The following is a 9,050-nucleotide window of genomic DNA, read 5'->3' on the forward strand; positions in this document are numbered from 1 at the left end:
GGAGGGTCGATGGGGGGCAAGCCCCCCAACACCCCCCGGGACACATTCTCTTCACCTCGGTATGTACGGCAAGATAGAGCTGCATCCATACTGTAAACAATAAACCAAATACCTTTATATATCGAAAGACAGAACTGTCAATTTTCCTTCGCTTCTTTCGGTCGGTCGTGGATTGTGGGTCGCTTCGTTTTTATCGCTTTTTTGGGGACTTGGGGTACTTGATGGCCTTAGATATGGAACTGTGATAGTTATTGAGGTCTTTTTCTTCGTTGCCACTGCATAGTCTTAGGAATAACCTAGAATCGACGCAACGCCGATAACAAAACATTTCTTACCGGCTCTCTGTCACCGACTACCCGCGAATCCACCTGTCAAAACTGGCGGCGAGAAACGCGAAAATACGCATGAGCAGAAGATCCTTCAGACCGATTCCCGTTAAAACCTGTATAATCAATCTTAAAACACGTAAATGAGGTATAAAAACATTAATAAAGGTTTTTGAAAGCATAAATATGGAACGGCAGACACTGATGATTAGCAAAATATCCTTTTCATAATCGCGCAGCAATACATGCACTAGTCTGAACAGCGCAGTAATTGGTTCTGCGTCCAGTCCAATGTTTACTTTCGTCATGAAAAGATGATGATGGACTTAAGCAAAATTGGGCCCTCACCTCTGTTCATTTACGTATAGCACCTTTGGGAAGCATTTGCACAAATATTGCCATAGAAGAAAAGTGTCTTGGTTTGTATCGGTCTATCGATTCATATAGGTTTTATCTCCCAACTTATACTGCATATTGTCAGAATTTTTCTTTCTTTTTTATTTCACAGTAATCCAACTTCGGTAATTTTCTATATTACATCCGGATAACCGATATCGACGATTTTGGAATTGTTGGATTCCTCTCACTCTATACAATGCAAATATGTAGGTTTTATTGCACGGAAACCCCCCGTTAGCGACAAACTTGGCCCCTATAGCGAGGGCAGCGATGTCGAAGCGGCGGACGTAATATATAAGACTATCCTAATGATATAACCTCACAGTGAAGATAATCATGGTTATTCACAAGACTTTCCATTGCAGGGGGCTGCGCCCTGTGCTACCCCCCTAGGGGGGGCTGCCGCCCCCCAACCCCCGCCGAGAAAACAAAACCACCACGTATTCACGGCAAGATAGGGCGCACACAAACTAGATGTGGAGCCGATAACCTACAATAACCTAGGATTTTTAAGGTACTAACCTGATTGATTAATGCCGCTAATTAGTAGGGAAGGTGCTCCTTTGCCGCAGAAGGTGAAGGAGGCAGGGTGCGTCCGGCAGGAGGTCCTAGGCCGGAGGATACAGCGACGCTGCAGCACACAGGAAGTGGTGCAACCTCACATTCAGGTCCTGGTAGTATTTTTTACTGGCTAGTTGCAATTTCGCTCAGAAAATCCGTCTCCGAATATGAGCACCCTCCACACTCGGCCATCGCGCCGGCTATGGCTGACTTCTGAACGCGACGGTTATTTCGGTTAGGAATACGGATGTCGTTATTCCAGAGGACGGGAAACTCGACCTTGAGGCCATCGGTGTAACATCGAAATGATTGATTAATGCCGCTAATTAGTAGGGAAGGTGCTCCTTTGCCGCAGAAGGTGAAGGAGGCAGGGTGCGTCCGGCAGGAGGTCCTAGGCCGGAGGATACAGCGACGCTGCAGCACACAGGAAGTGGTGCAACCTCACATTCAGGTCCTGGTAGTATTTTTTCCTGGCTAGTTGCAATTTCGCTCAGAAAATCCGTCTCCGAATATGAGCACCCTCCACACTCGGCCATCGCGCCGGCTATGGCTGACTTCTGAACGCGACGGTTATTTCGGTTAGGAATACGGATGTCGTTATTCCAGAGGACGGGAAACTCGACCTTGAGGCCATCGGTGTAACATCGAAATGATTGATTAATGCCGCTAATTAGTAGGGAAGGTGCTCCTTTGCCGCAGAAGGTGAAGGAGGCAGGGTGCGTCCGGCAGGAGGTCCTAGGCCGGAGGATACAGCGACGCTGCAGCACACAGGAAGTGGTGCAACCTCACATTCAGGTCCTGGTAGTATTTTTTCCTGGCTAGTTGCAATTTCGCTCAGAAAATCCGTCTCCGAATATGAGCACCCTCCACACTCGGCCATCGCGCCGGCTATGGCTGACTTCTGAACGCGACGGTTATTTCGGTTAGGAATACGGATGTCGTTATTCCAGAGGACGGGAAACTCGACCTTGAGGCCATCGGTGTAACATCGAAAGAGGCGCAAAACCCGCCAACGAGGGCGGGCCACCCTGTTCATCCTGATTATGCTACAATCGTCTCTATATACAATGCTGACTATAACAAGGTTAATATGCTGATTCAGTGGGAATCTTACGAGGTAATTGTATTACGCCCGCCACTCCGACATCGATGATGATTGTGTAACGCTCTAGCCTGCAGCCTGCCGGGAATACGTGGTGGAGGTTTTGTTTCCTCGGCGGGGGTTGGGGGGCGGAAGCCCCCCCCCAGGGGGGTCACAGGGGGCACAGCCCCCTGCAAAGGAAAGTTGTGTGAATAATCATGGTTATTTTCACTGTGCATTATATTATTAGTGCTATTTAATCCGGCATTTTCCCTGGAACCTTTCATGCCCTCCCCTGCTATCGGGGCCAAGTTTGACGCTTACAAGGGGTTTCCGCACAATAAAAACTATATATTTGCAATGTGGAGAGTGAGAGGAATCCAACGATACCAAAATCATCAATATCGATTATGCAGAGGTAATATAGAAAATTACCCCAACTTCGGTTACTATTTTGGTAATTTTCTATTTTACCTTCGCCTCTCCGATATTGACGATTTTGGTATTGTTGGATTCCTCTCACTGTCCACATTGCAAATAGATAGTTTTTATGGCGGGGAAACCCCCGTTAGCGACAAAGTTGGCCCAGATAGCAGGGGAGGGCATGAAAGGTTCCAGGGAAAATGCGGGGTTAAATAACACTAATAATATAACCCACAGTGAAAATAACCATGGTTATTCACATGACTTTCCATTGCAGGGGGCTGTGCCCCCTCGGACCCCTCAGGGGGGCTACCGCCCCCAACCCCCACCGAGGAAACAAAACCTCCATCACGTATTCACGGCAGGCAAGAGCGTTACACAGATATCGGCGATCTCAGAGCGGCGGACGTAGTACATTTACCTCGTACCATTCCCACTGAATCACCATACTAACTTTGACATAGCCAACATTGTATACAGATACGATTGTAGTATAATCAGGATGAACAAGGTATACCAAGAACAGAAGAGCGGTGGTGGCCCGCCCTCGTCGGCTGTCCGGGTTTTGCGCCTTTCTTGTTGCATCTAGTTCGTGTGCGCTCTATCCTGCCGTGAATACGTGGGGAATATTTTGTGTCCTCGGCGGGGGTTGGGGGTCGGCAGTCTCCCAGGGGGGAAAGTCTTGTGAATAACCATGGTTACTTTCACTGTGGGTTGTATTATTAGGGTAATTTTCAATATTACGTCCGCCGCTCCGGCATCGTCACCCCTGCTATTGGGGCCAAGTTTGCCACTAACGGGGGGGTTTCCGCGCAATAAAACCTACATATTTGGATTGTACAGAGTGAGAGGAATCCAATGATACCAAAATCGTTGAAATCAGAGAGGCGAAGGTAATATAGAAAATTACCACTATTTCTTGTGTAAATTTAAAGTGGATAATAATCAGGGTTATCGTTGAAAAAAAAAGTGTAAGGAGTGATTACCTTGACATAACTTGAGACACTTTTCATCTAAGTCATATGGCGAGCAAAACAAAAATAGAGGAGTTCCTTGACAGAGAAGAGAGACCCATCCTTTGGTAATTTTCTATATTACGTCCGCCACTTTGACATCGACGATTTTGGTATCGTTGGATTCCTAGCACTGTCCACATTGCAAATATAGATTGTTTATTGCGCAGAACCCCCTCTATAGCAACAAACTTGGCCCCGATTGCAGGGGAGGGCAGGAAAGGTTCCAGGGAAAATGCAGGGTTAAATAACACTAATAATATAACCCACAGTGAAAATAAGGTAATTTTCTAAATTACCTCTGCCGCTCTGATATCGACGATTTTGGTATCGCTGGATTCCTCTCACTGTGCACATTGCATATATATAGTTTTTTTTGCGTGGAAACCCCCCATCAGTGACAAACTTGGCCCCGATAGCAGGAGAGGGCCTGAAAGGTTCCAGGGAAAATGTGGGGTTAAATAACACTAATAATATAATGCACAGTGAAAATAACCATGGTTATTCACACGACTTTCCATTGCAGAGGGCTGCGCCCCATGCTACCCCCTCAACCACCGCCAAGGAAACAAAACCTCCACCACGTATTCACAGCAGGCTAGAGAGTTACACAAATATCGTCGCGGCGGCGGTGGTGGCCCACCCTCATTGGCTGTGCGGGTTTTGCCCCTTTCTCGTTGCATCTAGTTCGTGTGCACTCTATCCTGCCGTGAATACATGGGGGATATTTTGTTTCCTCGGCAGGGGTTGGGGCAGCCCCCCTCCAGAGGGGGAAGTTCACGTGAATAACCATGGTAATTTCACTGTGGGTTATATTATTAGGGTAATTTTCTATATTAAGTCCGCCGTTCCAACATCGTCGCCCCTGCTATTGGGGCCAAGTTTGCTGCTAACGGTGGGTTCCTGTGTAGTAAAACCAACATATTTGTATTATATAGAGTAAGAGGAATCCAACACTACCAAAATCATAGATATCGGAGCGGCGGAGGTAATATAGAAAATTACTGAAAATAATCATGGTTATTCGCATCACTTTCCATTGCGACCCGCAATGGAAAGTGATTATCGTCGATGTCGGAGCAGCGGACATAATATTACAATTACCTCGTAACATTCCTACTGAATCAGCATACTAACCTTGACATAGTCAGCATTGTATACAGAGACAATTGTAGTGTAATCAGGATGAACAGCTTATACCATGAACAGAAGAGCGGCGGTGGCCCGCCCTTGTCGGCAGGTTTTGCGCCTCTCTCGATGTTACACCGATGGCCTCGGATGATGGAGTGGAATGATGTGTGTACACTAGAAAGACGTATATTAGAGTCAGCCAATAGATAGCAGTTATTATCGTATACAGTTACTGAAGTGACTATGTCGCCATCTATTGTATAAGAACGTAAACTCAAGGTTTTCCGTCCTCTGGAACCATGATAATCATATTTACCGAAATAACCGCCGCATTTGGTACATCACAGCTGTTGTGATGACCAAATGTAGAGGATGCTCCTACTCGGAGACAGATTTCAGGAGCACCCTCCCTACTATCAATCAAGTTATTACCTTAAAAATCCTAGGTTATGGTAGGTTATCGGCTCCGCACCTAGTTCGTGTACGCTCTATCCAGCCGTGAAGACGTGATGGATTCTTTGTTTCCTCGGCGGGGATTGGGGGGTAGCAGCCCCCTGCAATGGAAAGTCATCTGAATAACCATGGTTATTTTCACTGTGGGTTATATTATTAGGGTAATTTTCTATATTATGTCTGCCGCTCCAACATCATCGCCCCTGCTATCGGGGTCAAGTTTGTCGCTATTGGGGGATGTCTACACAATAAAACCTACATATTTGCATTGTATAGAGTGAGAGGAATCCAACGATACCAAAATCGTTGATGTCATAGCAGACGTAATATAGAAAATTACCCATCCTTTTCTAAGTCTGGAATAAGTTATTTACAGCAACGCTTGTAGATACAGGGAAATGGATGCCGCCATCTTATAGAGCGGGAAAAATAAAAGGGGATAGAATAAAGTATAAGGTGCGCAGGCCTTATAGTCACCGCTAAATTATGAAAATATAATGTACGGGTGCCTTTCAAATTCAAAGTCGATGAGCTTCTTTACGTTGCAAAGAAAAACACAACACTGACCCACGAACGCATTTTTGCGTGTATCATTACACGCTTGTCAAAATGATGTTTGGTTAATTATCTGTGTCTGCTGGTACACATTTATGCCTTTAAAGTCTTTTGTTAATGTTATTATACTTCATTTGTATATTTTAATATTTATTTATACTCTCATATAGAATCCTGTGCATCGAGTCTTTCACACTTTCTTGCGCCAGCCACAGGTTGACAACTCACCAGCCCATTCATTTCGAGCTAGGACGTCAGTGAGAAATGTTGCATTTCAAGTGTCGTGTTGATTCTGGGTTGATTTTAAGGCTATTACAATGGCATCGAAGAATAATTAATTAGACTTTAGTAACCATCCCAGTTATATACCTGAACCCATCAAGAACTCCAAATGACGAAAAAGGTGATTCAAATCGAAGCAATCCCAACGGTACAAAGGAACAGGTGGAGAGAATGTGTCCTGGGGGGTGTTGGGGGGCTTGCCCCCCATCAGACCTCCTCCCAGGCAGTACCCAAAGGGCACCCCTACTTACGGCAGTTTATATTGATATATTAGGTTGGTTTATTGGTCAATACATTTTTTTAGGGGGTTGGAACGTGTGAATTCCCATAGAGTTTTGTCGAAAGGTGGGTTGGGTTCCCGTAGAGTTTTTTATTTATGGCGTGTCAGTCCGTAGAATTTCAGAAATGGCGGTTACATCCATAGAGTTTCATTGGCCGATTTTAAGTGTTTTTTGTGATAGTTTTACATAATTTTGATCATTATTCTTCTTATTTAAGCTTGTTTTATCCCATAATTCCCCTGATATACTTCATGCCCTCCCCTGCTAACAGGACTATCAAATCAAGAGCATTGATGGAGATATGGTACTCAATCTCCTGAACAATTCATTCACAGAAGAAACAACGCTGAAAATCAACTAAATCATAGGATTTCATGCAGAAAAACATAAATTTTTTTCAACTTAGTCTCTGGGAGGGTGCGTCGCTCTCTGTTACAATTACCCTAAGTCCTTCACCACGTTGACATCCCAAAGGTAAACATTACTATGACCTCTTAACTCATTACTGTGATATATCAATGAGTTCATGTATTACTGTGTGCTTCTGAAGATTATTTTGTAAATTTCAATGTCTGGTTTTCCTAATTCATGAACGTTATCCATTCTTTTATTTTTATTACACTTTTTTTTGCGTGGTTTCATAGTTATACGATACTCTTTACAAAATCCTAAAGTGCATTTGCACTTTCTACTGGGATTTCAAGATCTGGCAATTGCCGTTCCTTGACAAAATGCCGGTGAGAAATGTTTCATTTTCAGTATTGCGTTGGAGAAATGGATTAACGAGTGAGACGCACCCCGCAGTCGGAGCGCGAACCCTGATACTGTGTCACACTGGCAGGACGCCCGGCAATGTTTATTTTTTCGGGTATCTTTTTCTTTAACTAAAATTGCATCTGGGAGAGTTGATGAAGACTACAAAGGTAGTTTCAAAATATCGGCATTTTTGTGTTTACATACATTTTCATAGCTGTTTTGGTATTAACAAAACAAGGTATAAGATTAGTCTTCCTACACCATAATCCTCTATCATCTACCTACACTCCGAAGTTTTGTGGACACTGCCAGCACGTAACAGTTTTTCTAAATCTTATGTATAGTGTAGGAGGGTGGCAGAGATTTCATGGGTTTATAGGTCTACATGGACCATTCTTTTAAATTTCTCAAAAAAAAAAAAAAATAATAATAATAATAATCATACAGCCATTCTGATTGCATGTCTATGTAAGACAATCTTTCTATTATAATATGCAGAAGCCACTTTTGGTTTCTATAGGCCTACGTTGACCGTTTAAAAAAAAAATCTCAAAAATCCATGTCTGTATAGAACAATCTTTCTCCTATAATATGCAGAGACTTTTGAGAAGTTGACCTTACTTTTTTTTGGGGGGTGTGAATATTTTTCAAAGGTGACTGTCAAAACACCCTAATATGAGATTTTGAAAATATATGTCACTTTTATAAGAAGCACATGAAATTATAGGAATCCCTTATTGCACCATGTAATAGATGTAATAAAAATGTGGACCAAAACATCGCAATATTTTTCCTTTTCATTATTTATATGTTTTACACGACAAATCAAGCATGAAGTACTTGTACATGTTATGATTATCTATTTCTTACCGTTATTGTTGCTCTAATGATGTTTTACGACACAAAATACTGGTTGGAAAAATTATTGTTCTCCAGTCAGACGGGTATGACACGGGTTTTCATCCCGAGCGAGACGGGTGTCACCACGCCATTGTTTTTCTGTCTTTTCACCCATATTTAACTCTTCGGGGCCACGCACCCAACTCTTACAGTATCTCGCCCGTAAAATGACATGCAAGTACAGGGCGGTATAGAAATAAGTATATAAAGTATGTAAGGATATATAGATCATTTCTGTGTATCCCATGACTTTTTGTTTGTTTATATCGTTACTTCTGTATGTTTGGTTGTTTGTTTGTTGATTGATTGTTGTATTTTTGCTCGCTCTCGCGCGCCTTATTATGTTCAAGACATTTTGCAGAAGGATAAAATGGATGAAATATGATCCAAAGATAAAAATATCAAAGCTTCTCAAAAAACAGCATATCACGCTTTGGCCCTGTACCAACTCCTGCCCCTAGGCCCCCTGGGTTTAACGGGAGGTTCGGGGGAGGTGGGCCTTGCCAGTCCTCCTCCCCCCAGATAAAAAACCCTTCGGCAGTGAGAAATGTATATAGTAATGCTGGGAGGAGGGGAACTGCTCCTCCCACCCAGCAAGAGAAGCGGGCTGTGGATCCCGCTGGGAGGGCGACTTCCAGGACGCAGGTCGGGAGTTAGAACTACTCGTCCCACCTGCGTTCTGGTTGATGCCAGCCTGGAGTGAAGCTTATGGGGGAAAACCTTCTGGAGCTCCGTAGGTGGATGATGGGTTCCACAGCCTGCCGTCCCCTTATACGTGGAGCAGCATCAGCGGGGGTGGCAGAGGTGGCGTCCACCCGGAGCGACTACCTGAGGCTAAACCTCAGGCGGGGAGTCAGGGTGGGGGCTTGGAACTGTTCTTTGGGTTAGG

General features: G+C 44.1%; 1 long non-coding RNA gene across 1 annotated transcript in view; it reads left to right on the plus strand.

The window, feature by feature from the left end:
* The window catches only part of LOC113824004 (uncharacterized), an 8,885-nt gene extending 847 nt beyond the window's left edge, over positions 1–8,038 (plus strand). The window contains exon 2 of the long non-coding RNA XR_003477466.2: positions 7,265–8,038. This is a non-coding gene — a long non-coding RNA (uncharacterized lncRNA). The remainder of the gene's footprint in view (positions 1–7,264) is intronic.
* Positions 8,039–9,050: the final 1,012 nt, after the last annotated feature.

This window comes from Penaeus vannamei, chromosome 37 (assembly GCF_042767895.1).
Source record: "Penaeus vannamei isolate JL-2024 chromosome 37, ASM4276789v1, whole genome shotgun sequence".
Lineage (NCBI taxonomy): Eukaryota > Metazoa > Arthropoda > Malacostraca > Decapoda > Penaeidae > Penaeus > Penaeus vannamei.